Source organism: Dicentrarchus labrax, unplaced genomic scaffold (genome assembly GCF_905237075.1).
Source record: "Dicentrarchus labrax unplaced genomic scaffold, dlabrax2021, whole genome shotgun sequence".
Taxonomy (NCBI): domain Eukaryota; kingdom Metazoa; phylum Chordata; class Actinopteri; family Moronidae; genus Dicentrarchus; species Dicentrarchus labrax.
The window spans coordinates 28,958,446-28,966,052 of record NW_026136720.1 but is presented as its reverse complement, the minus strand read 5'-3'; the positions used below and the strand labels follow the sequence as shown (position 1 = coordinate 28,966,052).

Here is a 7,607-nt window from a genome sequence, read left to right as displayed (position 1 = left end):
ATACATTGCAAACATGCCAGTAGATCCAAATTCTGAGCATAAACTTGCAGGAGAGGCAGGTGACCACTCGGCACAGTCACATGCTGAAAAGATCAGGGATCCCATGACTGTGGGCACCATTCTTGATATCAGAATCCTGTCAGAAACCACCCGTACTAAGGTTGTCATCCTAACAGAGGATAGCCATGGCAGTCTTACCAAAATGCAGGAGCTGAGCCCAAGCACTGAACACACCGATCAAACTGTGACACTGATCTACCAACCAAAGAGTGCCCAGTACCCAGGCGGCCATTATGATGTGCAGATCAATAACCAGAGAGTGAGCATAGACAATGAGGACAAGGGTTGCCTGTTTCATGCTTTGGCACGAGGCATGAAACCAGAGGCCAGTGAAGTAGAGATTGCTTTGGAAGCAAACCGCCTCCGATCTGTGGAGGCCGACACTCTCCTCAGACACCCAGGCCAATGGGAGCCTTTCATCAAGCGCAAAGAGTGGACTGAAGCCATCAGAGGAGGGGACTGGTACATGGCAGAGGGAGCTGCACCAAAAAACATCATAAAAGAAAACAAAAAGGTACTTGAGGAAGAGGTTGGAAAAATAGAATTATACAAAGAATGGAAAAAGTGTGGAACTCAAAATCCAGGAATTGGACAGTTCATCAATGCAGATCACCAGCCAGCAGTGAGTTGTATGTTAGAAGCTAGAAAACTGAACCAGAACAGCAGATTAGCAGAAGCCATGCTTGAAGTGGGAACAAACTCCTCTCCTCTGGATACCAACCTGATTCCTGATGTGCACAAATATCATGGCCTTAAACTTCCAACTGTTCGAGTGCCTAAAGAAATACATCGTGAGTTTCCCAGTACAAAGTCAAAAGACTATAGAAACTATTTAGCTAGCACCATTAGCAATGATGATGTTGTGGGCACCTTCAAACTGACGATTATTGGCTCTATGCCGAGATTCAAATTGGATGGCACCAAGAACTTCAAAGACTTTCAGAACGACCAGATGAGTAAAACCAGACTTGCCACTTTTGAAAAAAGCTTTCAGCAACACAGTACAGAGATGGTAGAGGGATGGTTCAACGTGCTTCAACACAAGGGAGTCATGACAGATACAGATCTTACCACCATTACTGAATGGATCAACAAGAAGGGCTACAATGATCAAAACGATCTACACAGGAACCAAGTCTCCAACCTCCTATAATGAAAAGGTGAGACCACATTTAATATGATACTAAAGCACATATAGCATTCATATATGATAATGTATGCTATTAGAATAGTTATTAAAGGTGCAGGAGGGACATGGAGAAGAGCCACATGTTCACAGTGCAGTTGCCCGTCCTGTGTACAGCTTCAGGCTCGTGCCTGCCAGCAATGGCACAACCTTCAAACTGGTGAGGAAAGAATTGGCTCAGCCACTGGAGTAAAAAAAGCACTGACCAGTATTGAAAACAAATAACTCAAGCATGTCTGTCTGTCTTTGGATTAGAATTGTTCACATTTTGAAAAGCTGAAATCAGAAAATTTAGATTTATGTTTAAAAATGACTCAAAACTATAAATTCAAAATAGCAAATTTTATTATTTAGTTTAGTTAATTGAAATAATTTACAACTAATTGCTTAATTGACTGATTGTTGCAGCTTTAATCTGAAATGTCCCAAATCATAAATGCCCATTGCCACAAAAGAGATGTGTGCAGGCACTTCCTCCTGAGTCTGTGGGAGAGTTAAAAACAAAAGCAAATTAAATACATTAACCGAAAATGTAGACATTAAGAGACCACTTACACTGTATACTTTACATACTTTACTGCATTATGGTGAGCAGTTGACGGACTTCATTTGTTTCTTTACAGTGTGACTGGTGAACATGAAGATCTTCCACTCTTATAATCATGGTGCACCTGGAAATCGATGAGAAATCACTATGGTACATGGTTAGGATACAAACATAATTTTAACTTGAAATCAGACATATTTTTTTGTTTTTTTAATCTGTTGCTATAACGAATGATAATGTCTCAGAACATATGCAATTAGTGGCTCATAGATAATACGCTTTCAAAATCATTGGAAAAACAGGAAAAATCCTTTAGAACAAAGTGTCTTGTTTAATATTTAGTCTTTTTTGTATTTTCATTCATTATCATCATTGATACAATGTCATTTTGGTTATGTCTGTTCAGCTTGGTTTGACGGTTAAAATTAAGAACAAACTACAGGTGATGTAAAACAATACTGTACTTCATTACTATTACTATTAAATGTAATATTAATAATTAATCATTAATCATTAACATTGGTAGTGATGAATTCAGACAGCTCGGACTGCTCAGAGTGGAACAACAGAAACTGAATCATATGTACAATATTATCAATGAGTATGTTCCTCAGTACTTCTCAGATAACAATGGTCCATACTATAATATCTGGGCCAGTGTGTGTTCAGTGTGCGTCAGTTCACATCAAGTTTTTAAATAAGGTATAGAAGTCAGGTTTTAGTGTTTTATTGATCAGGGCAACAGATTGATGAATGAAATCAGCAAAGACATCATTAATTTGGATTTCAGGATTGTGTTGTTGAATGTTAAATGTCTTCTCTCATTGTGTCTTCTAACATCTTGGGACCATGTCAGAAATAAGTGTTGTCAATTTTGTTTTTTGTGTCTGATAATCCATAAATAAAATCAATCAATAATTCAATCGACATTGTCAGTGGAGAGCATATTAATTAAAATGTAAAATATACAGTTGGGCAGTCACAGCAGACTAATGTCAGTTTAAGGACTCACAGGATTTTAGATATTTTGGATGCTTCAATAATATCTGAATCCTGACTATAGGTAGGACATAAACAAATATGAATTCAGTGAGAAAACCTTTGTGTGTAATGAGAAAAGTCCTAAATGCTATCTAAAATGATTAGTAAGTAAGATTAAGTTTGTTTGTTTTATTGTTTAAACGAGGATTATGTCCTGAGTTCAAACTGTGTTATATCTCCCAGCAGTAGATATTATAGTACATTCAGTCATGTAAGGATGGGTTAGACACTGCCTACCAGTTCTGACAACATCAAAAAGGAGTAAACTTCAAATGTCACTGTTGGATTATAAGTGATTCCGGATATCATATTAACAATATGCAATATGAAATCAAGAATATCACACCTTGCCATAAAAAATCAACTTTAAATACCATGCGTAAATGGGCAGTGTATAATAATTTGTTAGGAGGAGCTAAATGTGTTTTCTTACCTGTTGGGTGAGGGTGAACAGAGCACACAGAGGAACGATCACATACAGCTTCATGGTGGATCAGACAGCAGAGGTAAATGAAACAGTCCCTGAACACAGTTTGAATATGACTAACTGTTTTTAACTTGTGGACACTCCCATTGACCACTGCATGTAAGTGAGTAATGTGTGTTCGGTGTGTGTGCTTGTGCCATGTTTCCCGCAGAATGTAACCACTTCCTTCTTGTGGTTGGGATTGCAGCAGCATAGGGGATTTTCATATGATGAAGCTCAAAGATCTTATGTTAAACTAAAATTTTACCTTTTGGAATTTTTGGAACATGTAAGCACTGATAACGCAATAATGCATTATAAAAACAATCCTTAATAAGCAAACTTTTTGCATTCAGAGTTTGACTTACGTACGTACACATATTATTAAGTATTACATATTATTGGTAGTTATTATGCAGATTGGTTAGAGTTTTGTTTTATTGGATTAGTATTACTGTTGCATTAATGTTAATGCAGTAGTTTAATGTTGTAGCTGGTTGAGTTTTCTTTTTTTCAACTTTCAAATTTTTCAATAAATCTTTCAGATTTTTTACTTTTTATTGTTGCATTTTTGACCTTGAGTTGAGTTGGATCTTTATAATAAAGACACATGCTTAAGTAATGCATAACTAATACATAATTTATGATATGATGCAGTTCAGGATGTATCATACATTTCCTTTGCTCAGGATTAAAAAAAAGATCACATGGTTTTGTAGGTATACATGATGTATTGTGGCAAAGGCATTTCAAATTATACAAATATTGTACAGTAATAGCTAAAAAGTCTGCAACTACACTGCTCATTGCCACTAAATTATACACACTGGATCTTTAATGGTTTTTCCTTGGCTCGTGCCAAAAAAAGAAGGAAGGGTCATCACGTGAATGCACGTTAGTGCCCTGCTTGAAAGCTCTCATCACAGTTAGCATAGTGATGAATGAGCAGACCACTCCTTTACAGCTCCCCCTTCAGTTTCACAGGTTAACAATCTGGCACCACTACTTTGTTATGTTGTTATTTACCTAATGTTCCATTTGTTTTCAAGGTACATTTTGTTTGTAATTTATTTGCATGCAAGTTGAACTAAATGAACTGTGAGCCTGTTTATTTTCTGATGATCAAGATCTTGTTTAATGTTTTTATGATAGCCATGAAATATGCGTTTGTCGTTTTATAGCTAAGGGTTAGTTTTTAGCCCACCAATGCACAATTAAGAACCAGAGAAGGTTCATAAATGTTTCATTTGAATAGCTAATACTCCCATAAGATTAGCTGTTATTAGCCTTGTCAATAACACTTCATAACTTTTTAAAAAATTGCCATTATGAGCATCTTCATTTGACTTGCCATCGGCCCTGTAAAGTATGCCTATATTTTTGGATATGAGACCAACAGCAAATAAACAAATTCCCACATTTTGAAAAACTATTTTCTGAACTATGTTCTTTCATTTGGTAGAGGCATCTCTTCATCAAAGGTCATACAACATAGATATGCTGGTTCTCCAAGCATCTCCCATAAACTTCAATAGAACTGGTACCTATGCATTACAACATTGGTTTTATCACTTAATGACCCTTCATTTTTAGTTTCATTGAGCCCATGCTACACCCTTCCACCAGTTTCATGAAAATTAGGCCAGTAGTTTTTCCGTAATCCTGCTGATAGACAAACAAGTAAACCAACGAACAAACAAACAAACAAACCCACAAACAGCACTGATCACATATCTCCTTTGCAGAGGTAATAATTAGTTGATAATCCCTATTGGGATGTATTTTTAACTGTTTTAAACCCAGTTTTAGCAGTGTGTCATTAGAAACGAAGAAACGAAAAGAGAAATGTTGCCCTCTGACACTGGTTCATATCTCAACTTGAGATAAATCCATTGCTCATTCAGATACAGCAGGCCATCTAGCTGGAGATTCTTGTCCTTCAGGTCACAGTAATGTGACTGGATGATGGGAAAGAAATTCAATAGTGGAAGAGAGGGGTGACTGATGTGCCATTTGTTTCGTGGATTTACTGAGATATGCAGTATCTCTGCTGAAGATGTTGTAACAGGGCTCAGGAACAGAAAGCAACCACTCAGCACTGAGCAAACAAATAATCCATTTAAGAAATTCCACACAAGGTTCAAGTTTATGTCATATGCACTACAGTTAAAGTGAAGCAATCCTTGGCAATGAAATTCTTAGATACTCCCAAGTATGAGCATGGTGAAAGACCAAATGGTCAACTATTGAATGCTGACCTATAGTCAATGAACAGCATTCTCACATACGTGTTCCTCTGGTTCAGGTGGAAGAGGAGTGTGGAGTGTTAGGCTGATGGCATTGTCCATCGTCCATTGACTTGTTTAGCCTGTAGTGGGTCCAGTCAGTTATAAAGAAAGAACATGATGAAGATTTTGACTAACCGCCCGAAGCACTTCATGATGTTAGGTCAGGCAGGTTGATGGAGGTGACTGCTACTGGGTGGTAGTGGTTTAAGAAGAGGGCTTTAGACTTTTTGAGGACAGGGACAATGGTGGCCTTTTTGAAACATGCGAGCACTACAGACTGGAGCAGTGAGGGGTTGAAAATGGATGTGACATCGGCCACTTGATCTACACACTTCCTCTTCAAAAATATTTATTTTCCTTTAGCAGGGTTTGTATTATAAATAATAAATTATTATTATCCTCTTTGGAAAAATCCTCAAAAAATGTTTTTTTCACCTGAACCTGAGTCAATCAATGCCCTCCATCAGACCCCCCCCCAACACCCCTACACAGAGACCTGCATTTATTTTAACAGGCTGTTATGTTGCAAAGACTATTGCAAATCCACACTTGTTATATCTTTTTTCTGAGCTTTACACAGGCTTGTATCTAAAATTATATTCCACAAAATATTCAAATCCTTCTCATGTCTCTCTGTTTCCAGTCAAAGACACATACTGCCTCAAGGGCCTCATCACCAATGTTAGTGATCCTGTCATGACTAAGGTTGGTCCCCATGGTAAGAGCTACATCTCTGGTTCATGGGGCAAACAGGCCCAGATGGACAGTGAGGGACAGAAGAACAGCTACTGGGTTCAACCTCTGGTCAGCACCCACATCTGGGGCAACACCCTGCGTGTCTACCAAACCTACGAAGACTTCATGGCCTCTGCCAACCACAAGGACTACACCTTCGCCCCATCCTACAGTCACGCTAACAGCATTGAGGGACCCAGTGCTGTTCTTTATGGTGAAGCTCTGTACTATCACTGCTACCGCTCTGCAGACATCTGCCGCTACGACCTGAACAGCAACATTGTTAAACGGGTGACACTTCCAGGCACCGGTGTGGGTTTCAACAACAAGTTCCCGTACTGTTACTATGACTGCCGTGCCAATAGTGATGTAGATGTGGAGGCAGATGAGATGGGACTATGGGCCCTTTATGCCACTGTTGGTAACCATGGTAACATGGTGGTGAGCCGGCTAGTTTGGGACAGTGGGGCTGAGACGCTCAATGTCTCGCAGACGTGGGAGACGAGGCTGTTCAAGAAGGCGGTGAGCAATGCTTTCATGGTGTGCGTTACGTGGACGAATACCACGAGGAGGTGTTCTACGCCTTCGACACAGCAACAGGAAAAGAGGACAACTCACTAGCACTGCCACTCGAGAAGGTAGCTAAAGGAGTGGCCAGTCTGAGCTACAACCCCACCAACAAGCAGATCTACATGTACAACGATGGATATCTACTGGCCTACCAGGCCCACTTCTGATCTGAAGCTGTTCAAGTAGTTGGAAATGGCTATTTATTGCTATTTCCATTTTAGCCCTGTTCATTTAACTACTAAGATCTAAATGAAGCTAGTGAAGGTCCAGCTCAAAGACGACTATATATCTATGTTAACAGATATTACATACTGTATGCTTTAACAAATGTTTGTAATTAGGTAACACTGAATGTAATCAATAATCAAATGATACAATAAAACCTGTAATCACCAACTTTAATAGCATTGCTTTCCCATAGAAAATAAAGTCATAGTGTTGTTGGATGTAATTGCAGACTGGTGTGTCTTCATTCTTGCAGCTCTATGAGGCTTTACTAAGGAAGTGGGGCTTTGAGCTAACTGCTAATGTCAGGATGCTAACATGCTTACAATGTCAAAGTTAACATGCTTTTGATGGAAATGTTTACCATGTTCACTATTGTTTAGTCTGTCTTGCCCGAAGTTAGTGCATTGCACTAGAAGAGACAACATTGGGATTCACAAATGGTGTTGGTTTTTGACTTTGCAGTGGGTGGGAGTGGTTGGTCAAAAA

General features: G+C 38.8%; 2 long non-coding RNA genes and 1 pseudogene across 2 annotated transcripts; 2 read left to right on the top strand and 1 right to left on the bottom strand.

Moving 5' to 3' along the window:
- Positions 1-436: 436 nt before the first annotated feature.
- On the top strand, positions 437-2,720 carry LOC127353809 (uncharacterized). The gene is made up of 2 exons (XR_007881357.1): positions 437-1,220; positions 1,870-2,720. It is a non-coding gene; the product is annotated as an uncharacterized LOC127353809 (long non-coding RNA).
- LOC127353817 (uncharacterized) lies at positions 1,418-3,373 on the bottom strand. Its single transcript, XR_007881367.1, has 3 exons — positions 3,268-3,373; positions 1,820-1,917; positions 1,418-1,729 (listed from the first exon to the last, which is right to left on the bottom strand). It is a non-coding gene; the product is annotated as an uncharacterized LOC127353817 (long non-coding RNA).
- Positions 3,374-5,702: 2,329 nt separating this feature from the next.
- LOC127352517 (olfactomedin-4-like) lies at positions 5,703-7,289 on the top strand (annotated as a pseudogene).
- The last annotated feature ends 318 nt before the right edge of the window (positions 7,290-7,607 follow it).